Consider the following 24294-nt stretch of genomic DNA (forward strand, 5'->3'; position numbering starts at 1 on the left):
ACCTTTGCCAGCTCAGGACTGCTGGAGCTGCGGCCCACACGGTTTTGGTGGGTTCATTTCCATTGTTCTCCACTCTCATACGACTTTCTCACTGACTCCCGGCTCCCGTGACTCAGGCTCTCGTGGACACACGTGTCCCCATTGTTAGCTTTTTGGTTGTTGATTCCTGCTTTGACTCGGTGATGGACAATGGATGCCGTTTTGCACCATTTCCATTTTCTTAAACAGTTTTAAGGTTGCTGATCCTTCTGGGTATGTTCTTTCTGGTCTGTTCTGTCTGGCTGAGTGGTCCTGTGTTCTTTGCCTGGTGGTGCCATCCAGGTAATTTATTGATTATAGAGATGAATATTGAAATTGTAGGAATATTGGTATATTGTAGTTTTGACCTTTTCAGTCCCTGTAGTCTCCCTGCCTGCCTGCCTCCTTCCCTCCCTCCCTCCCTTCTTCCTTCCTTCCTTCCTTCCTTCCTTCCTTCCTTCCTTCCTTCCTTCCTTCCTTCCTTCCTTCCTTCCTTCCTTCCTTCCTTCCTTCTTTCCTTCCTTCCTTCCTTTCTTCTTTTGTGTATGGCAGTCCTGGGGCTAGAACTCAGGCTTTGTTTTTCTTCCTTCTTGCTAAAAAGATGCTCTACCACTTGAACCATGCCCCTGTCCCATTTTTGTTTTTTAGTTATTTTTCAGGTAGGGTGTCATGTGTTTGTCCTGGGATGGCATTGGACTGTGATCCTTCCTGTCCTTTAGCTGGGATCACTGGTCTATACCACTGAGCCTGATCTCTGCTTCCCAAGTAGCTGGGATGACAGGCTGAGCCACTGCATCCCTCTTTCCTTCGTGTATTTTAGCTGTTTTTTGATGTGTACACACATTTGCAATGGTTATATGTTCTTGGTGAACTACCTTTAAAAAACAAACAAGCAGGGCTGGCAATGTGACTTAGTGGTACAGTGCTTGCCTAGCATACACGAAGCCCTGGCTTCGATTCCTCAGTACCACGTAAAAAGAAAAGGCTGGAAGTGGAGCTGTGGCTCAAGTGGTAGAGTGCTAGTCTTGAGCAAAAGAAGGTCAGGGACAGTGCCCAGGCCCTGAGTTCAAGCCCTACAACTGAAAACCAAAACCAAAACATTATTTAAGCTTTCTTTATATCCCTGGCAATTTCCCTTACTTCAAAATAGCCACTTCCGATTTTCTGTTTTTGTTTCTAGCTTTTAAAGATTGAGGTAAAAATTCATGGAACATTAAAAACTCATTTACATTTTAACCATTTTTAGATGTCCAGTTGGATAGCTTTTATTCGCTGCTTGGCACTTTGCAACCATGATCACCAGATGTTTTCATCTCCACACACAGAAACGTGCCTTGTACCTGTCAGGGATCAGCCCCAGGCCCCCCCCTCCCCATGCTACCCCTTGGGCCCCCACAGATCTGTTTCTGCCCCGTACTGGTCCAGTGCGTGGGCTATGTTCAGCTCCTTCCTTTTTGCAAAGATCACCTAGGCGTACACCAGTACTTTCTGTACCCAGGCTGGCTTTGAGTTGCGATCCTCCAGATCGCAGCCTTCCCAGTGAATTGTCGCAAAGGTAGAGTGGCTTAGTCAGAAAGCAGACTGACAATTTTCAGATGCACTGTCCCTTGGCCTCCCCAACTCCCAGCACCGGAAGCGCCTGGAGGCCAGCAGGACTTTCTGTGGGTCCCAGTGAGGAATACGCAGAAGGCTTTATCTCACGTGCAGACTGACAGCCCTTTAGCAGAGGTGGAACCCCACAGAACCCCTCAGAGTAATATTTTTTTTTGTTTGCTTGTTTGGTTCCAGTACTGAGATGAGAACTTAGAGCTGGTGGCTTGTGGCTGGTGCTTGACCATTGAGCCATGCCTCCAGTTTGATATTTGACTGGTTAGTCAGAGATGGAGTCTTATGGACTTTTCTGCCAGCCCAGGCTGGCTTTGAATTGCAGTCCTCCAGACCCTAGCTTCCTGAATAGCTAGGATTACAGGTGTGAGCCACTGGCACCCGGCTTTCGGAATGACAGTAGTGACAGGTTAGTGTGGCAAATACACCTGTGGCTCACTGACATATGACGTCACTTACTAATCTATGACAGTACTCACTCACTAGTATATGAGGTCACTTACGACATCTCCCATCGGTGAATGCAGACTAGATTGTAAAAATTGCATGCTTTCTTCCACCCCCCCCTTCATTGTTTTTCTCAAATGCATCAGAAGGCGATAGGAGTTTCACAGAAGAGTGTGTGTCAGATTTCGCAGGACCTCCTGAGTAGCTAAGATGACAGGCAGGCACTACTGTGCCTGGTCCCCCATTTTCCCTCCTTCGCATGAGGTTCCCTGGCCCCCTCTTCCTGCCTTTCCTCCTCCTCATTAGAGAGAAACAAGACAGCCTCATTTGCAAATTGAATAAAAGTCTCGAATGGATGGTCTCACGCCTCAAACATGATTTGAAAGCCTAGCTTGGGTATCTTTATCCCCATTTAAAGAGCCGGGCAGGTTCTGTTCACATCACAACACACCCAGCACCCTGAAAGCATAGTATTTCAAGGGAGAGACCTCCACAGTCCCTCCCGGATGAGGGAGAAGAGGGAAGCTGGGAGGAAAGCAGCGGCCAGATGGAAATTCGTTTCAGATCTCTTGCTCTAGAGTGGTTTATTATTAACAGCAGTGCAGGGGGAAAATATGTCTCTACAAAGTTATGAAAAATTCATCAGTAGCGTGTTACAGGTCGGAGAGGCTGGCCGTCTGATCAGATTAGCGATAATGAAGGTGGCCATCCATGAACTTGGACTGGGAGGAGACATCACCTCACATACACACGTGTGTATGTGTGTGTGTGTGTGTGCGTGTGTGTGCGCGTGCGTGCGTGCGCACACCACACACCCACACACACAGTGGAGTATATGTGTGGCTCATTTTCTCACCGCCGGCTGCTGAGGGGCAGGGGCAGGGCTGGGGCCTGGCTGGCCCTCCAGCTGGGGTGGGAGGGAGGAGGAGCCACAGGGTACTTTTTGTCTGGTCTTCCTGACTCCTGTCTTTCTGCTTCACAAACCCAGTTTTGTTTTGTTTTATTTTTCTCTCTTGGGGCTGCTTCATCTCACCACGCTCTCGCTGTGTAGGGTTTGTGTGTGCGGGGGCATCTGCCTCTGCCAGAAAAACAGCTCAGGTTCTAGTTGGAGGAGACAGAGGGACCGAGGGATCAGTATAAATGCCAGGCATTGTAGGGCATGCCTGTAATCCTGGCTGCCTCAGGAGGCTGAGATCTTTGAGGATCATGGTCCTAAGTTAGCTTGTGCAGAAAGAAATGTATAAGATTCCATCTCTAGTTAGGCAGCCAAGTGCTGGGCTAGAGGAGTGGCTCAAATGGTTGAGTACCAGCCATGACCAATGAAGCCAAGCACAGATGAGACCCGGAGTTCAAGTACTGGTGGCTCACACTTGTCATCTAGCTACTTAGGAAGTGGAGAGGTCCAAAGGATCAAGGTTTGAAGCCAGTGGAGGTGGAAAAGTCTGTGCCAGCACTTCATCTCCAAACCAACCAGCAAAATGCTGGGCCAGAGGCATGACTCAAGTGGTAAAGCACCAATGTAGCACCAAGCTAAGCGACGGTGAGGCCCTGAGTTCAAATCCTGGTGTAAGGAATAAGGGAGTATAATAGTTGGAGTAGTATGAAGAGGAAAAGAAAGCATCGAACAGGAAAAGGTGATATTTAAGCAGGAAATGAGGGGATGGTCCTGGAGGCTATGGGAGGGAGCGGGGAGAAGAGCTTCAGAGTGAAGCAGCAGCATGTGCAAAAGTCCTGAGGTCTCAGAGGAGCAGCCAGTGAGCATGTTTGACCAGAGTAGAGTGTTCAAGACCTGGTGGGGAAGTGGAGTAGGATCCTGGGAAGCGGAGAGCAGGCTAGTATGTTTTCTAAGAGGAACGAAACACTGGTTTTTTTGATCAGAGGTGGGGGGAGCGGGCAGGGGGCAGGTATGGCTTGGCTTCAGTGAGAGGCACAAGTAGAAATGCAGGAAGATGATTTAGAAGATCGTGGTTCATATCAGATTGGTGAGCTCTGTGTGTGTGTGTGTGTGTGTGTGTGTGTGTGTGTGTGTGTGTGTGTGTGTGTGTGTGTGTGTGTGTGTACCGTGCTTGAACTCAGAGCCTTGCTCTTGATAGACTTTCTGGCTCATGGTTGGTGCTCTACCACTGGAGCCATGCCTCTCGTCCAGCGTTTTTTTTTCCTGGTTATTTTGGAGTTGGCATCTCACAAACTTTACTGCCCCGGCTGGCCTCGAGCTGCGATCCGATCCTCTCTCCATCTCAGCCTCCAGAGTAGCTAAGATTACAGGCGTGAACCATCTGTGCGGCCGCAGAGGTCTTACAGCTGGCTCTGAGCCACAGCCTGCGTCCGCTGCCCTGCCCTGCAGCTAGCTCCCTCCTCTTTCAGGGTGGCTGTGAGGGATGGCAAAGGGAAAAGGAATCAGAGCAGGGTGCTGGGCTCCAGTTCCAGGCCCTCTTGCCGCTGTGTAACTTGGGTAAGTCACAGATGTGCAGAGAACCACGGAGGATGGGAGGGGAGGAGAGCAGGGGAGGAGGGGAGGGGAGGTTGCAGCCCAGGCAGGCAGGGCCCCTCTGTTGCCGCCACCGCCTGCTGCCTAGCACGAGTTCTTTATGATGCCCGTTGCTCACAGGGTTGCTAGGCAACCCGTAGGATGCTCAGTTGAGCTTGAGTTCCAGGGAAACAGCAGCGACTAGATAGCAGCGTGATGAGCTAGATGGCGTGGGAAATACGCTACAGAAGTTGATGGTGGGCTGGGAAGGCGGCTCAGTGGTCGAGTGCTTGCCTAGCAGGCACAAAGCCTTGGGTTTGATTCCTCAGTACCACAGAAATGGAAAAAGTTGGAGGTGGCAGTGTGGCTCAAGTGGTAGAGCGCTAGCCTTGAGCAAAAGAGGTTCAGGGACAGCACCCAGGCCCTGAGTTCAAGCCCCAGGACTGGGAGAAAAAAGTTTATGGTTTATCTGAAACTTGTGGTTTGTTCTGGTTGTATTCTTTTTTATTTTTTGGGGTGCTGGGGATGAGGCTTCAAGCAGACACGTGCTCAACCACTGACCTACACACACGGTCTCAGGAAACACCTTTGTGCGGGGGGGGGGGGGGGGGGGGGGAGGGGGATGGGGGGGATCCTGAGGCTTGAGCTCAGGGCCTGGGCGCTGTCTCTTAGCTTATTTGCTCAAGGCTGGCGCTCTACCACTTGAGCCATAGCTTCACTTCTGGCCTTGTGGTATTTAATTGGAGATAAGAGTCTCACAGACTTTCCTGCCAGGGCTGGCTTCAAACTTGGATCTTCAAATCTCAGGCCCCTGAGTGGCTGAGCCACAGTCGCCGGGCCAGTCTGCATGTGGACGCCCGGTTCTGACGGCCGTCCACGTGGCCGCAGCTTCATCCTGAGTATGTTGCCTTATTCCCCACTGCCCTGCTCCTCACCCGGGAGCCCGGGAAGATGCCGGGGAGCCCTCACAGTGTTGCGGGGCTGCGGATCAGGGTGTCGGTGTGGCTGCATCCAGGCCCTCTGTCTCTCGCGTGTGCTGTTTTTTGTGTTTCTTCAGCACGGAGGCGTTTTCCTTTGCGCCTGGTGCTTTGGAGGTGGTGACGCTTGGAAGGAGATGTTTTTAGACGCTGGCCTCAGGGAGTCTCAGCCCCGTATGGCTTTCCAGGCTCAGCACAGAGAGTGCCCGGTGGGGGTGGGAGGTGTCCCCGGTGTGGCAGGGCAGACCACAGGATGCTCTGAGTTTCTTGGAATGACGGCTTACCACCTCAACGTGCATCTGCGAATCAGAACTGCCCTTTCCTGGGTGCTTACTAAGCACAGGTGTGGTGCTTAGTCGAGTTGCATTACTTGTTACCCCCGAGGTGGGCTCGGGGTGGGCAGCTCCAGCGCCACCTAGAGGTGAGTCAGGAACGCTGGTCCTGATGGGATCCTGGCACAGTGACCTCTTGATGCAGTCCTTTGAGGCGTACAAGACTTGTCCTTAGGATAACCATACCTTCTTTCCTCCATTTCAGTGTGTGTGTGTGTGTGTGTGTGTGTGTGTGTGTGTGTGTGTGTGTGTCTCCTGGGGCTTGAATTCTGAGCCTGGGCGCTATCCCTGAGCTCTTCAACTCAAACTTGAGCCATAGCACTACTTCCAGTTTTCTGGTGGTTTATTGGAGATAAAAGTCTTACAGACTAGGGGCTGGGAAGATGGCTCAGTGGTAGAGTGCTTGCCTTGCATGCCTGAGGCCCTGGGTTCGATTCCTCAGCCCCACATAAGCAAAAAGAAAAAAGCCGGAAGTGGCGCTGTGGCTCAAGGGGTAGAGTGCTAGCCTTGAGCTGAAGAGCTGAGGGACAGTGCCCAGGCCCAGAGTTCAAGCCCTACGACCGGACCCAAAAAAAAAAAAAAAAAGTCTTACAGACTTTCCTGCTCAGGCTGGCTTTGAACTGTGAGCCTCAGATCTCAGCCTCGTAAATGCTAAGATTACAGGTGTGAGCCATTGGCACCTGGCTCCTGAGGTTTTTTTACTCAAAGCTGGTGCTCTACCACTTGAGCCTCAGCTCCACTTCCAGTTTTCTGAGTGGTTTATTGGAGATCAGAGTCTTACAGACTTTCCTGCCCAGGCTGGCTTTGAACTGTGATCCTCAGATCTCAGCCTCCTGAGTTGCTAGGATTATAAGCTTGAGCCATGAGTGCCTGTCTATACCCCAAGAATTATAAGGGTATCTTATACTGCAGAGAGGGTATGTGTGTGTGTGTGTGGGGGGGGGGGGGGTGAAGGCCACCAGGACCGGGGCCATCTGTGGCTGGTTGTGTGGATGGTTACAAACATATGGCAACAATGATAAGAGAGGAGCTAGCCAGGGCGGGGCTGGAAGGCGCTCTTGGAATGGGCTTCTCAGGAGAGAGACCGAGGTTTTCAGCTGCAGCAGCTCAGACTGTGGAAGTCAGTCTAGCCAGAGCCCTACCTGAGATTCCTTTAGGAATTAGGGTGCCGTTGTCAGCCCTGGGAAGGCTTTGAGCGTGGCACCCAGAGCTCATGACAGCCCTGTCCACAGGCTGCCAGGGCTGCGTTAACTCAGATCAAGGGGAGCTGGAGGAAGTTTTGCCAGGACAGAAAATCCCAGGCCCAGCTGGGGAGAGCTGGCTCCCTCCCTCTCCCTCTCCCTCTCCCTCTCTCTCTCCCTCTCCCTCTCCCTCCCCCTCTCCCTCTCCCTCTCCCCCTCCCTCTCCCCCTCCTTCTTCCCCTCTCCTCCCCTTCCCTCTCCCTCCCTCCCTCTCTGCCCCCTCTCTGATTTCCAATCTACAAAAGAAACATCTTTCTGCCAGGCGTTGGTGGCCTGTAATCCTCAGGAGGCTGAGATCTGAGGATCACAGTTCAAAGCCAGCCTGAGCAGAAAAGTCCATGAGACTCATCTCCAATAAGCCACCAAAAAGCCAGAAGTGGAGCTGTGGCTCAAGTGGTAGAAGTGCAAGGACACTGCCCAGGCCCCTTAGTTCAAGCCCCAGGATTGGCAAAAAACAACAAAGAATGCCTATTTGTGTATGTGTGTGTGTGTACCTATACATATATATATATATATATATATATATATATATATATATACACATACACATGTCTATGTGATAAATATATACATAATTATACAAATTAATATTCTTCTTACACAAAAGATAGGCTATTATATACATCATATGTTCTAATAATCTGTTTAGCTTTAGTTCAGCTTAGTTGTTTGTTTTCTTATGTTTATAGTTTTTTTAAAATCTTTTGAGATAGGGTCTTATATATTATAGGGTGGACTTGAACTCGCAACCCTCCTGCCTCAGCTTTCCAGGTGTGGGGATTATAGGCATGTACCACGTATCCTGCTTGTGCATATGGATTTCATGTGTAAATTGTCATTATTCACTGTAGTTCTACCTAATATGGCTGTGATCCTTCCTTCCTTCCTTCCTTCCTACCTTCCTTCCTTCCTTCCTTCCTCCCTCCCTCCCTCCCTCCCTTCCTCCCTTCCTTCCTCCCTTCCTTCCTTCCTCCTTCCCTCCCTCTCTCCTTTCTTCCCTCTTCCCTTCTTTCTCCATTGCCACTCTAAGTCACATCTACACGGAACTTACCTCGCATGTTATGCTGTACCCTCCTCCTCCTCCTCTTCCTCCTCCTGTTGGAGCTCTGTGAGGCATGTGGCTGGGACTGAGCCTGGCTGAGGCCCAGTAGGAGTGGAAGTTTTCTGCTGTGTGTCTTTAGCTCTGAACGTGTGTTCAGCGTGGTTTGAGCATGGTTCTTTGCTTCGGAAGTGCACTTTGTCTTCGGGCTGTGGGTGACTCTCCATCTCACAGGGAGTCAAAGCTGGCGTGAACCTTCCAAAGTGTTTTCTGGTGATTGTGGATCCTGGAGAGGAACACCCCCCATCCCTGTCTGTCTCTGTCTTTGTCTCTGTTTTGTGCCAGTATTGGGGCTTTAACTCAGGGCTTGGGTGCTGTCCCTGAGCCTCTTTTGTTCAAGGTTAGTGCCTTACCATTTGAGCCACAGCTCTACTTCCGGCTTTTGGGTGGTTCATTGGAGAAAAGAGTCTCACGACCTTCCTGCCTAGGTTGGTTTCTAACCTCGATCCTCAGATCCTCAGATCTCAGCCTCCCGAGTAGCTAGGATTATAGGTATGAGCCACCAGGCTCTTGGATGTCCATAAAACAGGGAACTCCACCAAGCCGCTGAGCTTTCCTGACACGTGTGTTTTCAGCCGTGTAGGAGTTTACCCCATTGTCCCAGTAGCTGATCCCCAGCCCTGCGGGGAGAATTCCCCAACAAGCCGGCCCTGTGCGTGAAGTCTGCCACTGCAAGCCTGTGCGCTGGGCCAGGCCCCGGCCTGCGATTGGCTGCTGAGGTTTTTGTAGGCTGTTTCTAATTTGAGCTGTGCTGGGTTTGCCCTGCCTTCAGATAGGTAGTGTGATGAGCGACCTAAATACACCGCACCGGCACGCGTGGAACGGGGAGCCGGCCTCCAGTGCTTGGGAGCGTTCCTGAGCTCTGTCTGGAGATGGCGTCTCCCTCTGTGTACATCGAACGCGTCCATGTCTAGGCAAATAAACGCATCCGAGCTCTGTACAGCGCTGCCACGCAAGCACACATTTGCTCAGCTCTGCGGGGAGGTGCGTGTCTAGGTGTGAGAGGAGCAGTTTACTCTTTCCCCCTGACCTTCTTGTTGATCTGGCCTCTCTGTGAGGAGGTGCGGGGTGGGGTCAGCACCAGGTCTCGCCCGTGGCTGGTGGTACCCCTTGTCCTCGGCCAGTGAGCAGGTGCCAGGCTCTAGGCCTGGCACTAAGCTTTCTCCTGATGGCCTTTGGACAGCACCAACCTCTTTTTTTTTTTGGTCAGTCATGGAGCTTGAACTCTGGACCTAGGCGCTGCCCCTCAGCTCTTCAGCTCAAGGCTAGTGCTCTACCATTTGAGCCACAGCGCCACTTCCAGTTTTCTGGTGATTAATTGGAGATCAGAGTCTCACAGACTTTCCATGCCCAGGCTGGCTTTCAACCACAATCCTCAGATCTCAGTCTCCTGAGTAGCAAGGATGACAGGCGTGAGCCACCGGCACCTAGCCAACCTCTTCCATCTGAGGCTCAGAGAGGGAAAGCAACCTGCCTAGAGTCCACACAGCCAGACTCCAGAGTCTGGGAGTTCTCAAAGTCATAAGCCACAGCTGCATTCTCTCAGCTGACCCTTTGCTGTGCAGCATCCACTATGTCCGACTCTGTTCTGAGGTTTGGCTCAGGTAGGATTATCATCATCCTTCGAGGTCCGTCTTCCTGGAGCCCTCTTCCCACAGATGCAGACAGGGAAAGCCCAGAGAAGTTAACTAAGAGAAGGAAGACACACAGCCTGGATTCTTGGAAGCTGGGGTGTTGAGACAACTTGGGGAAGGCTTGCATCTCTCTCCTTACACCTGTCCTGTCTTCCACCCTGTTCTGTGGTGTGGGGAGGGGGCGGGGAGCAGCCATTCTGTTTCCAGGGCTGAGCTGACTTACACAAGCTCTAGGGTAGCTTAGGAATTGCACCTCCCTGAGCCACAACTTCTCTATCTAAAATAGATAAATAAATAAAAAAGGAAACCGTGGATGCCAGGGTGTGTGTGTGTGTGCGTGTGTGGGCACATCTATAATCCTGGCTATTTGCGAGGCAGAGGTAGGAGGGTCAGGATTTGAGGCCAACCTGGCCTGGCAATTTGGAGCAACAGCAGTTTGTTCTCAAGGCCAGAAGTGCCCAGCAGAAGCATTCAGCGGAGCCTCGCTCCCTTCTGTAAGCTGGGAGGGAAGGTCCTCCCTCTGTCCTCCGAGTTGGAGCTGTGGAGGGTGGTGTGTTATTGGGGAGGGGGGCTACTCTGCAGGGGAGGGGCAGACAAGGCTGGTTAAGGGCCCTCCCCCCCAGGTGATTGCTTCTGTGTGTGTGTGTGTGTGTGTGTGTGTGTGTGTGTGTGTGTGTGTGTGTCTTGGCTGTCTCCCCTTCGTGCACTGATTACATATGAGCCACTTTTAGCCAAAAGAAACCAGGTCCCCGAGTCCTGGTCTAGAAACTCATTGTTCAGATCCCAGGACAGTTCTGCCTGTTACCAGGCCACCTGGGGATGGAGCGCTGTGCTCTGGGAATGTGGAGAGAGGGGACCCAGATCTCACAGTCTCCCTGCTCCCCTTCCTCCTCCCCTCTCCACCCCCCCTCCCTGCCTGGGGGAGGGGCTCCTCCCCACAGGCCTCATCCAGAGGGTAATGCCAAACAAAAAGTGTGGCTGTGTCCTGGTTAAATCCATGAGCCTGTGAAGCTGCCACCTCTGCTCCCAGCTTCTTAAAATACTGCGTCCTGGGCAGCAGGGGTCAGAGACCAGGCTGTCCTGCCTTTCTTTTCTTCTTCTTGTTGTTCGTGGGGCTTGAAATCAAGGCCTGGGCGCTGTCCCTGAGCTCTGTTTTTGCTCACTGCGAGCGCTCTACCACTTTGAGGCAATTGCCACTTCCCGTTTTCTGGTAGTTCATTGGAGATAAGCGTCTCATGGACCTTCCTGAAGGGCTGGTCTCAAATGCAGTCCTCAGATCTCAGCCTCCTGAGTAGCTAGGTGAGCCACAGCGCCATGCCAAACTGTCCTTGGAACTGCTCTGCTCTGTCACCTCCTTCTAGAGAGTTCTCCCTTGGTTCTCTTTTGTGTTTTTCAAGCTGGCTCTGGACAGAACATTGAGATAAAATGTAACAGCATGAAGAATTACCTGGAAAGCATTTATGGAAACATTTTGGGCATATATATATGTCTCCTTCTATATTGAGATCAAAGGATCTATATGGAATGCCTGGGCTGAATCTGTGTTTATTATTTATGGGTATAGTTTCAAATCTCCCAGACGACTTTAAAACCCAGATGGACCAATTAAAATTTGGTTCCCCCTCCCCCACCCCCACCCCAGGTTAGGCCTTGGCTGCCAAAGTTTGCTGGACATTTACAAAACTCGCAGAGATCTTCAGGCCACAGGCGGAATCTTTGTGTCTCCTTGAAGAATAGAAGAAGATGTCGCCCTTGGTATAGTTGTCTTTTTTGTGTGTGGCCCAGGTTGGCCTCTAACTCACCATCCTCCTGTCTCTGACTCCATGGTCGTTGGGATTACAGGCATGTGCTTGAATATGATTAGTCCTGGTTGCAGTTCATTTCTGCTTGTACTTGTTGATTTTTTAAATTGGTTACATGGATGAGTACTGCCAATGCTTTGATACCTGGATACTCAGGGTAGATCCAGCTCTTCAAACAGTTATCATTTCTTTGAGACAAGGCCATTCATGTCCTTCCTTCTGGCTCTACTGAAATATGCAGCAAATTGTCTGTATCTGTGCTTACCCCTGCTCTGCAGCAGCACCCCAGAACTTAATTCTCCTCGTAACCTACTTTTGTTTTTAGCAAGAAAGCCAAGATAACAGCAGTAAGAGGGTCAGAGATCCAAATAGTTAAACAGTAGGGAGGTAGCTTCTCAATGACCTTCGCTGAACTCCAGTGATCTTGACCTTGGTAGAACTTGACTTTCATATTCTGATACTTAATGACCTTGAAAAATCCAGGAACTTTGGGTTAACACAGTACCTCTTAGAGTTTTAGGTCACATCCAGATCTTTTTGTGTCCATGGTATGGAGGAAATGGAAAAACAATAAGGAAATTGGTAAATAGTATTATCCAAGTCAGTGATGTATTCAGTTGGGAAATCACACACCTGATGCCTAGAGCCTGTGACCAATGGGGAGTCAACACACCTGACACAGAGAGCCTGGTGACCAATGGAGAGTCAGCATACTTGACACACAGAGCCCAGTGACCAATGGGAAGTCAGCACACCTGACACAGAGAGCCTGGTGACCAATGGAGAGTCAGCATACTTGACACACAGAGCCCAGTGACCAATGGGAAGTCAGTACTCCTGACACAGAGCCCAGTGACCAATGGGAAGTCAGTACACCTGACACAGAGAGCCTGGTGACCAATGGGGAGTCAGCACACCTGACATACTCAACCTCATTCTTGTCCTTTAGAGGTAACAAGATGTGTGGATCTGAGTTGTAGCTACCAGGCTCAGGACAGTGGAAACCAACCCCTGGCTCCCTCCCTAGTGATGTATTGAGGTGTGGAAATCGGATCCTGTGTTCAGCACTTATTCACTATAAATTGTGTAATTTGTTCAGCAAGTATATGGACTGCCTGCCCTGTAAGGAATATTAGAGGGACATGTGGTTTTTGCCTTCAGGAAACTAACAACCTACCAAGGACTTGTAAAGAAAACATATACCAAGTAAGACAAGAAGTCAGCAGACAGATACCCACCTGCTATCCTAGCCTGAGAGGATGCTTCTCTTTTCTTGTTTGTGCTGATCCTGAGGTTTGAACTCAGGGCCTGGGCGCTGTCCCTGAACTTAGGATAGCACTGTATCGCTTGAGCCACAGCTCCACTTTCAGCTCTTTGGGTGGTTCATTGGAGATAAGAGCCTCAGGGGCCTTCCTGCCTGGGCTGGCTTTGAACCGTGATCCTCGGATCTCAGCTTCCCGAGTAGCTAGGAGGACAGGTGTGAGGCACTGGTGCCTGGCTGGGTGGTTTTTTTTTTTTTTCCTTTAGAGAAGGTAGCAGTTAGCATTTGATTCAGAAACAAATCCTTCTCAGCACTGCTACTTGGAGGGAGGGATCTGGACAGAGCAACTTCATGTGATGTGATGCCTGAACTTCCCTAAGCCTGTGACTGCCCTTCCCCATGTGATATTGTGGAGAAGATGCCCAGCGGGTAAAGTGAGTGGGTTTAAAGTGGCTAGGTTAAAGGAGCTGAGGGTGGATTGGAGGAGGGGCTTAATTAAGTAGTAGAGTGCCAATCATATACAACTGGCTATAACACACGTTTGCTTAGCTATGTTCTCCAGGGTGGGCTTCTGGGTGAAAATCATTTCTATCTTGACATAAAACACACACCAAAGTTATTTATTCTCAGGGCCTGACTCTTGCTTGGCCCCATAGCCCTACTTTTTAACTGTTTCATTGGAGATAAGAGTCTTGCCAACTTTTCAGCCCAGACTGGCTTCAAACTGTGATCCTCTAGATTCTCAGCCTTCTGAGCAGCTAAGACGCAGGCAGGAGCCACCAGCACCTGGTGTGGGATGGAATATTTGTTTGTTGCAGTAGTTAAGACTTCACATGCTGTGTTTATTCCTTTGTTATTGGGGTTTGAGCCAGGGTCTTCACTATAGCACTCTGGCCTTTTTATTATTAGTTTTTGTTTGTTTTTAGTCTTGGGGTTTGAATTCTTTCTTGTTACTAGGCAGGTGCCGTACCAACTTTACCTACTTTCCCCACTCTTTATGGCTTTACATTTTCAAATAATCTTGCATTTTTGGCCTGGGCTGGCCTCCATCCACAATCCTCTCAATTTCAGCCTCCTGAATGGCTGGGATTGCAGTCATGAACTGTCATGCCTGGTTTACTTTGAAGTTTATTTTTCACATAGGGTCTCACAGACTTTTGCCTGGGTTTGCTCGGAGTCAAGATAGTCCTTTCTATCTCCCCCAGTGGCCCCATTTTTGCAAGGGCCACAGCATATTGGACCGTCTTTGACAGCAGAGTTCTGTGGGCACCCAGAGCATCTGACGGTGTAGCTGCACACTTGTGTCATGGGGAAGTGGGGTGATGTCAGCAGTGGGCTCACCCCTATAGGAGGAAGGGCCTTTCTCATACACTTGATCCTCAGTTTCCAGTTCTGTTCCTACACCTGGTTGCTAAGGAGTGTTTTTGCCTGGCTGAAGTTGTGCAAGTGATCCCGTGTGTGTGTGTGTGTGTGTGTGTGCTGTGTTGTGTGTGTGTGTGTGCTGTGTTTGTGCATTTGCCTTGATTCCAGCAGCCTTGATTTCTTAGGAAGCAATTCTCTCTGCAAGATGAGGGATAAAAAAAAACAACCAAAAATGTAATCCAGGAGAAAGCTGGACATGCTCAGTAACCAGTTCTCAAAAAAAAAAAAAAAAAAAAAAAAAAAGAAAAAGAAAAAAGCATAAACAAAGTCAAAGTCAAAGTTAATGAGTTTTCAAGTTATTTTTTTTCCCTGACATTTGCTTGCTGATGACTCTTAGTGGCTATAAAACAAGTTCATTTAGATATGTTCTCCAGTGTGCTGTCCTGGATATAAATCGTTTCTGTTTGGACATAAAATACAAATGGAAATTATTTGTGCCTTACCATACGTTGACCGCCGTCAGTGTTCCTCTCTTGCAAACACCCTAATGTTTCCTTTCCATATTTCCATTTTTCCCTTCTTGGAAACTAATTATCACTTTAATTTCACCCGACTAGAATCTGCCAGCTCCTACTGGGCATTGCCAGTTAGGTCTTTTTTTTCTTCTTCTTTTTTTTTCTCTAGAAGACCAGCAGTATGTTTGTTTTGAATATTCTTTCCGTAAATTGGTGCTAGTGGAAAAGACAGTTATGACAGCAGCGTTACATCCTCTCCTAGCCAGAAGAAAGGAAAAATAATCATTACAAATAAAGAAATGAAAAGCGAACATGGTTTGCCAGTTCCCAAATCCAGACACTTCTGGGAAGGCCATGGCATTCATCTTCCAATTTGCATTCTGTCTCTACACGGTGTAAGATTACCTCCCTTTCGCCTTGTGCCCTTCCAGGTGTTTGGTATCTTTCCAGAATTTTCCATTCCTATTCCCCGATTCTCCCTCTGAGCTCTGTGTGGTAATCTCTGTGTGTGTCAGGGCAGGGGGGTGAGTTTCCACTGACGTCAGCGGTGCCCCGTGGCTGGGTCCCCGCTCGGGGCGCTGGCGCAGGGGCCCAGCTGTTTCCTCCTTACCTGGAAACCAGATCTCAGCCGAGCCGCGCGCCTCAGTGGCACCCTGGGCGCCTGGACTGAGCACCTGCGCCCCGGCGCTGGGTGAGAGGCAGCTGGGGCTCTGTGGCTAGCTCCTTCCACTAATTGCCCACGGCCACCTGATCTCTGTTTCCCCGTTTGCTCACCTCTCCCTGAGGGAGTTGTTCAACCTCTCCACTCCCCCCTCCCGCAGCTCCTTGGGGAGGCCCCAGGGGGGTGTTGGGAGAAGTGCAGAACTTTGGATCTCACCCCCAGACCTCTTGCTGAGTAGATCTGAGACACAGGGGGCCCCACTCAGGGAGGGGCTTTCCTGGGTCCCTTCCCCTCCCCCCAGCAGAATAACCATGAGAAGGAAGAGGGCGAAGCAGTGTTCTTCTCATAGAGGCCCCTGCCCACCGAGGGTGAGGATCCCCCAGGGTTGGGGCCGGAGCACCCATCCTTGCTGCTGCCCCTAGTCTTCTACTTGGTAAATCGAGGAATCAGACCAGAATAAAGGGAAGCTGCTGGGTTTGTCCATGTCTCTCCAGAAAGCAGGCTGTGCAGTTCCTTCCCTTCCCCTCCAGTCCAGCATCTTGCTATGAATTGGAGACAAGAAGCTCTAAGACTTCTTCTCCAGGCTGGCTTGGAGCCACAATCCTCCAGATCTCAGCCTCCTGCGTAGCTAGGGTTACAGGTGTGAGCCCCTGTCAGGGGTCTGGCTAATGTGTTCTAGTTTCTATTTGCTAAACCTGACAAGGTGGGGGTGTCACACTGTCTGCCCCCCCTCGCCCCCCGCCGCTGTTAGATATGAATGGATGCCTGGGTCCTTAGCCATGTGCAGTCCCAGCCCCGGCCGGACAGTGTGCACTCGAGATCCTAGCTGGTCTCATCTGGTGATCAGGAAACCTTGGTTTTTATGTGTTCCTTCTTCGTGATTTGTAATCTTTCTTACCGTAATTCTTCTCAAACCAGTGACAAAATGGAACTGAGAGGAAAATAGGACAGGGATGTGTTGGTAGGTGTGTGGGACCGGCTCCTGCCAGTGTTAGAAACACACCTGGTTGTCAGATCCTCACAGTGACCCCGTGGAAAACACACCACGGTCACACGTGATGCTTCCGGAGGCTCAGAGAGCTTCAGGAACGTGTACAAGGTCTCACAGCTTTTGCTGATTGCTTCTTATGGTTGACTTTGGCTGGTAAGCAAGGAGTGTGAGGCTACTGCTGGAGTGTAATTCATGATTTGCACACGCACACACGTGCACACATTTTTACGCAGCCCTTTCTCGAAACTTCTCCAGCCATGTTTTTGTGGGAGACTTCAACATGAAGCACCATTCTCCACAGATTTGGGGTGTGGGGCCTGTTGTATTCATGGGCATCTGCTTGGAGATTTCTGAGGGGCTGATGACATAGCATCCCCCACATCCTCAGATTTCACATAGCTCGCCTCTTCTCAAACCCGGACCAAGGCCTGCACGGAGCTTAGCTTTAGCTTGTACTGAGGGTGTTTCCCCAGGGGAGAGGTCTGGCTGGCTGGGCGAGGGGATTGCAGGGAGGGGACAGAGGCTGGGACAAAGCCCGGCCTGGGCGGGGTGTTCTCTACACATGTGGCACAAGGTGTATAGATTTTCATAAAGTTGGTGTGTAAATGGGGATCAGGGATCAGCAAACACTGGTATAAAGAGCCAGGTGGTCGCTGGCACCCAGGAGCTCAGACCTGGCATCTGAGTTACTCAGATGGCTCCGATCTGGGGATTGGGGTTCAAGGCCAGCTCGGGCAGACAAATCAAAGAGATTTGTATGTTGAGTGAACCAGCAAAAAAGCTGTAAGAGAGAGTATAGCTCAAGTGGTAGAGTGCCAGCCTTGAGAGGGGGAAAAATGCCAAGTAACAGCGAAGGGCCTTGAGTTCACGCACCAGAACACACACACACACACACACACACACACACACACACACGTGCAAGCGAGACACATGGTGGTTTAAGTCTTCTAGGTCATTCTCTGTGTCAACTCCCTTAGCTCTGCGGTTGTGGAATAAAAGCCACTATAGAACATGTGAACAAGCAGCTCGACTGCATTCCAATAAAACTTTATTGACAAACACAAAGGGAGGGCCAGGTTTGGCTTTTGGGCAGCAGCTTTGTGGATGTCTAGCGTGGTGGATGTGTTCCTCTCCCCAGACACCAGAGTAGGGGCAAAAAGAAAAAGAAAAAGCTTGGAAAAGTAGAAATTGGTTTGTAAAGAACAGAAACAAAACAAAAACACAACTCTTGAAAGGCTAGGGATAAAAGCCAGAGGAGTTCTGAACGGAGAGAAAGAGAGAAAGAAAAAAGCAAGCGAAAAGATGAAAGAATATAACTACGGAGCTGTGAGTGTTGCTCTTTGGGGAAATGAGAAACATTAACGTATTCCAATTATTTTCTTCCCATCACGCTAGACTTCCAGGCATTTCTGGGCTGGCGTAAGCTAAGGGGTGATGGGGGACTTGCTCCCCTGCATTATTCTGCCCTCTAATTCCCTGTTACCCGGAACATTTTCATTTTCCTGGGGTAGAGGGGTGACGGTGCGTCTCCACAGGTGACACTGGCTCCAGCAAGAATGCCAGCAGCTCTTCCCGGGGACGGCCATGGCTGTCTCCCACGCGCCTGGAGCCCAGGCCCCCACCTCCTGGCCCAGCCTTCTTCCCATGACTCCATTCAGAGGTGATGCAAGATTTAGCAGGTGGATGTCCCATGGTGGCTGTCAGCCAGGAGGAGGGGGAAATCCTCCTGTGAAAGTCAGCAGGAACTCTGCCTCCCAGGCTTCTTCTAGAAGTTTCTAGAACCTTCCGAAGGCATACACACACACACACACACACACACACACACACACAGAGACTTGGGGATGGGAGAGCAGTGTTTGCAGAAGAGCAGGCTCTGTGGGAGGCCGGTCGGCAGAATCTGGAACTCGGGGCTCTATTGAGAGAAGGAAGGCAGCCATGTGCACGGGAAGTGTACAGGAAAGGCGCAGGTGTGTGCTGCTGCTGTCCTCAGAGGGGACGGGGGTCCTGTGGCCCCCCGTGAAGAGCTGACCCGCGGTGGGGGGGGGTTTGAATTGAAATGGGGACAGGGGCGGGCAGGATGTAAGGCTCTGTGCCCCACACCGAGGGCCCAAGTCTCATGATTTAAAAATAGCCCCCACTTTCTAACAAAACTTTCCTCGGGGCTGACGCTAAATGTGGAAAATCTCAGCCCTGGGGAGGCCAGCGTCATGGTCCCCGAGGAGCTAACGGAGACACAGTGGGGATCTGGGTGGAAAGTTTTCAGGGTGTGGGACCCGCAGGGCACAGGGCCTGAGTGTGAAGTCGGCGGAAGCGGGGCAGGGGGCAGAGGTTTGGTGTTGGGGAACCTGGGTTCGAATCCGGCCTCCACCGCTAACCTGCTTGGGAGATGCTGGAGCCTTGGAGCGGGCAGGTTGTGCGTCAGTTTCTAAACCTGTAGCACGGGCGCTATGATACAATTCTGTTTGCTTGTTGTATTTGTATTTTGTGGTGCTGAGATTGAGCCAGGGGCGGACAACACCATCTTGTAAAATACACACAACTTTTTTCTTTGATATTTGGACATTCCCTGGGGGGGGTGTGCAGAGGGCTGGGTTTGAGCTCAGTGCCGCCAGCTCTTCCTTGGCTTTTCCCACTCTACCACTTGATCCACAGCTCAGCTCCTGCGTTTTGGTGGTTCATTGGAGGTAAGAGGCTCATGAACTTTCCTGCCTGGGGTTGGCTTTGAACTTCGATCCTCAGATCTCAGCCTCCTGAGTAGCTGGGGTGACAGGGGTGAGCCACGGGCGCTGGATTTTAACCATTTTTACACACCATCCACCTGTCTCACTTACCCAGGAGTCTCATGGCTCGGCGTGTAGGTGTAAGATGGAGAAAGTGTGTATGGACTCCAATTCGGGCGCTGTTTAAGCTCCACAGATCCAGAAGCTCCCCTAAAGCCAGCCTGAATGGAAACGTGTGCCGTTGTTTATTTTCTTTCTACCCAGGTTCTAAAACAAAAAACAAAGTTGGGAGTGCCGACAACTTGGACAGAAGTTCGTTGTTCTGCTTGTCAGGGTTTGGGGGTGGGGTGGGGAGGGTCTGGCCACCCTCCACGCCCTCTCCCCAATTCCAGATTGTTCTCCAGATCTCATCACTTGGGTGTGAGGAGCCCGGGGCTCCGGGCTGCCGCAGGACAGGGCAGGGCGGGTGGAACTTGCTGGGTCTGCTGCCCGGGGACCTCGTTTAGAGGAGAGCGGAGAAGCCCCCGGCCCCAGGAGCCTCCGGGGCTTGCTCAAGGCCGCACCGGGGCTCGGCCTGTGCGCTTCTAACAAGCTCCCCAGGTACACGTGAGCAGCCAGCTAGCATTAGCCTTGATGCGCGTGTGCGTGTGTGTGTGTGCGCGGTGATGACAGTCTTGGTCCTGGGCAGTGGCGTCTGGGGTTCCCAGGTGACCCCAGGCAGGCCACAGACCCCCTCCCTGTGCCTACGTCTGCCCCTCCGGTTCTTAATTCTTCCACGCATCAGCCAAATCAACGCACTCATACTGCGACTTGAACTCAGGGCCTCACGGTCTCATTTGGCTTTTTTGCTCAGAGTTGGCACTCTCCCATTGGAGCCCCAGTTTTACGTCTGGCCTTTTGATGGTCCCTTGGAGTGAAAAACTCTTACGGTTTTGAACACAATCCTCCGATCTCAGCCTCCTCCTGAGTAGCTAGGATTGCAAACGTGAGCCACCAGCACCCTGGCTCAGATAACCTTGCTATAATGCCTGGCACGTAGCAGGTGCTCACGAAAGCTGAGCTGCTGCTACAGCGAAGACAGTGTCATTTCACGGTTTATTTAGAATAGCCACATTTAACTGGGGATGTGGTCCTGTTGGCGACATGCATTAGTATATGTGAAGGGAAAGAAGCCACAAGCAGTCCTGAGCCTTTAACCCAAAGCTAGGGGGCGGGGGCCGGGCTGGGCTGGGGTGCTGCCAGGGTCCCTTGTTCTCACCGGGATTCGTGCGGGCAGGGAGGCGGGAGCCATCTCCTGGCTCTGGCCCTCCCAGGGCAGTGAATCTGCCTGTGGATCTAAACAGGCCGCCAGTCAAATCCTCCTCTCCCCGTCAGGTGCCCCGCACAGCCAGCACCCGGGGATGTTGTGACAGTGGTCGCCCTGACAACCGGGGACCGCGCTGGGCCTCCGGCAGTGATTTCATTATCCTCTTGGAGTCTGAGAACCAACCAGAGCCGGCCTTGGCCCTGCTGGGACCTGGGCTTGTCCTGGACACACCCACTCCCTAAAGGACTTAGGGTTCCTTCCTAGAGCCCCGATGCCCAGTTTCCATGATGTTGGTTCATGTCAAGACCAGGGGGAATGTATGGAGCGCCGACTGCATGCCCAGCCAGGCCCTGAAGGCTGGGGGGGGGGGGGGGGGGAGGGAGACAGGCAGAACTCTTTATCTACGTGGTAGTATTCTTGTTCTCTAGGGCTTGAACTCAAGGCCCTGTGCTCTTGTTGGGCTATTTTTTTCGCTCAAGGCTGGTGCTCTGCCACTTGAGCCACAGCCCCACTTCTGGCTCCCCGCCCCCCAATCTGTTTTAATTGCTGATCTAAGAGTCTCACATCCACCCAGTTTCCTGAGTGGCCGGGATGACAGGTGTGTATCACTGGGCCTGGCTCCCTCTTGCTTTTCCGAAGAATCCGGCAGGGCCTCCTGCTTGAGCAAACCCCTAAACACACTGGGTTTGTCTCGGTGAAGAGTCTGAGTGCCAAATTTCCTGTTTCTCATTAGGGATTTCAGACACGGTTATTTTTAGCTCTGTCACATGTCTTGACTTTTTAATTTTTTTTTTTTTTGTTGTTTGTGCTGCTAAATTTATCAACCTGCTAACACAGTACAGTAATAAGGCTGGATTCCAGGCTCAGAGTTGGGCCTGCGGAAATTTTCCATCTGCCGTGGAGGTGCCAGATCGCCCCCCAGTGGGCAGATGGAGAATTGCACCTCAGGTTCAGGCTGTTCCCCCCCCCCCCCCACCTTTGCAGAAGCCAAGCCCAAGTTTGTGGGGGGCAAAAGGGAGGAGACCCCCTCACTCTGACCCCTAGCAGTGCTGCCAGATGCTGGACCTGGCCAGGACGCCCATCTTCCAGGAGTTCTGTGTCTGTGTGAAGATGGACATTTGTGCCGTGCTGTTCTGCGTGCACTTGAATTGAGGGCGCCCTAGAAATCAAACTCACCACCTTCTGCAGCCCTGCCCCCTGCCTTTGATGGCCCTGCAGCAGAGGGTGGGGGAGAGCGCCTGGGACCAGAGGCCTCGGAGGAGCGATCGCTTCTCTGTGGACACTGTGAAGAATAATCCATGGAACTGTTTTTGTATTTTTTGGAGTCTATTTCTCATGTGGTGATGACAGGGAATATTCCTATTGTGTCGGCAGCGCTAGGGTCAAACCCGTGTAGTTATTTATGCGTTAACAAGAGTTTGCTGGACTTGGGTTAAATCCTGATTTGTCTGGGAGCTGTTCACACCTGTCACCCCAGCTACTCAGGAGGCTGAGATCTGAGGATCGTGGTTCAAAGCCAGCCTGGGCAGGAAAGTCTGTGAGACTCTTTTTTTTTTTTTTTTGGGTCCAGTCATGGGGTCTGAACTCTGGGCTTGGGTGCTGTCCCTCAGTTCTTCAGCTCAAGGCTAGTGTTCTACCACTTGAGCCACAGCTCCACTTCTGGCTTTTTTCTTTTTTGCTTATGTGGTGCTGAGGAATTGAACCCAGGGCCTCATGCATGCAAGGCAAGCGCTCTACCACTGAGCCACCTTCCCAGCCCCTGTCTGTGAGACTCTTATCTCCAACTCATCACAGAAAAAGCCAGAAGCAGAGTGGCTCAAGGCGTCAAGTGCCAGCCTTGAACAAAGAAAAGCTAAGGGGCAGCACCAAGGTCCTGAATTCAAACTCTAGTATTGGCATGCACACACACACACACACACACACACACACACACACACACACACACACACACACACACAAATACCTTATTTTCCACTTAGTACCTTGCTGACTTTGAGCCAAATACTTGACTCACCTGGGCCACAGCTCCCTTGTTTAGGGCATGGGACAGGAGTCGTGTATAGCATGGAGTCATGGTGAAGGCTGAATAATAAAAAAAGTACCATCAGAGGGGTTGGCTCAGTAAGAACCCCCAGAAATAAACAGTCACAATAACTCCGTGTCCTCAGCCTTGGGGGGCTTGGCAGGAATGGCTACCAAGGCAGGCATAGTGGCTCACGCTTATAATCCCAGCTACAAGGGAGGTAAAGATTGGAGGAGGTTTGAAGCTAGTCCAGATGATGCGTTAATGAGATCCCATCTCAACCAGTAAACGCTGGGCACGGTGGCACACACCTGTCCTCCCAGCGTGTGTCAAGGATTCAAACGAGGATCAGGGTCAAGATACTGTCAGAAAAATCATGCAAGCAGGAAAGGGGAGGTGCGTGGCCTCGTGTGCGGAGACACGAAAAATCACCCAACCTAGATTAGGGGAACAAACCCCACAAACCAACCGTTCCCCCACTTGCCGCGGACATGCCAGTATTGCTTTTTCTAACATCACCTTGGAGAAGGGAACAGAAAAAAACCAGGTCAGCTGCAACCTGGCCACCAGAGCGAAGCAGGCGGCGCCCTGTGCCCGGCTCGGTGACACGGGTCGGCCAGGCCGCGCGTCTGCTCTCGGCTCCGTCTGCCGGTGCTTGCTGCCGTCCGGGCGGAGGGGTCGGTGGCTTCCAGGCTTTCTTGCTTATGAACGTGGCAGCCGTGAATTCTTCTAAAAGCCTGGAGCAGCGACGTCAGCTGAGCTCTCCCGACCCGCACACTCGAAGGGAACAGTTGCAGACGCATCTGATACACGCTGACATTGTGTGCCGGTCCTGGGACTTGAACCTGGGGCCTGGGCGCTGTCCCTCAGCATTCTCACTCAAGGGTGGTGCTCTTCCCACTTGAGCCAACAGCTCCATTTCTGCTTTTCTTGGTGGTTCATTGGAGAGAAAGAGTCTCGTGGACTTTCCTGCCCGGGCTGGCTTCGAACTGTGATCCTCAGATCTCAGCCTCCTGAGTAGCTGGGATTGCAGGCGTGAGCCACCCATGTGTGAGGTGTGTCTGTCTCTCCACCCCCAGTTCCGCCCCCTGCCTTGTGAAGGCCCCGCTTTACTTCCGACTCAGAATGTAAAAGGGAGGATCGCGGTTCTGGCTGCCCAGGTGTAAGTGTGAGACCTTACTGTGAAAAAAAAATCACAAGGGCAAAAAAGGTCTGGTGGGATGGATGAAGAGGTAGAGTACCTGCCTAGCAAGCGCAAGGCGCTGAGTTCGAACTCTGGTCCTGCCTAGGAGGGGGCTGTTGCTCAGGCGGCTGTTGGTCAGCTGATGGCCGCTCTAGGTTTGGAGGTTCGTCTGGGGATGGCTGTCTCTGGGGATGTGGCCTGGAGCCTCTCCAGCCAGCCCGGTGTGGCCGTGGGGCGGCTGAGACTCGGAGCCTCGGCCGCCTGGTCTCAGGCAGGCGCCGTGTTCTCCGGGCCACCTGAGGTGATTTTGAGCTCAGGACTTGCTGGGCAAGTGTTTGTCCTAAGCCCCGGTGTCTGCGGGGGCCGGGTGGCTCCGTGCGCTCTCAGGGAATATCTCGTGGCCGCTGGGGTTGGGGCCCTGACTATAGTCGAAAACGAGGTGTTCTCTGGTTTGCTGTTTGCCGGGTCAGTTTTTTTTTTTTTTGGTCAGTTGTGGGGCTTGAACTCAGGACCTGGGCGCTGTTCCTGAGCTGCTTTTGCTCAAGGCTAGCACTCTACCACTTGAGCCACAGCACCACTTCCAGCTTTTTCTGTGTATGTGGTGCTGAGGAATGGAACCCAGGGCTTCATGCATGCTAGGCAAGCACTCC

The 24294-nt window shown here is 51.6% G+C and overlaps 1 protein-coding gene across 1 annotated transcript in view; it reads left to right on the forward strand.

Annotated features, from left to right (window-relative positions):
• Positions 1 to 24294, forward strand: part of Ksr2 (kinase suppressor of ras 2) — a 197574-nt gene that overhangs the window by 11891 nt on the left and 161389 nt on the right. The gene's annotated exons all lie outside the window — the stretch shown is intronic.

Source organism: Dipodomys spectabilis, unplaced genomic scaffold (genome assembly GCF_019054845.1).
Source record: "Dipodomys spectabilis isolate Male_0828 unplaced genomic scaffold, ASM1905484v1 ptg000499l, whole genome shotgun sequence".
In the NCBI taxonomy this organism is placed as follows: Eukaryota; Metazoa; Chordata; class Mammalia; order Rodentia; family Heteromyidae; genus Dipodomys; species Dipodomys spectabilis.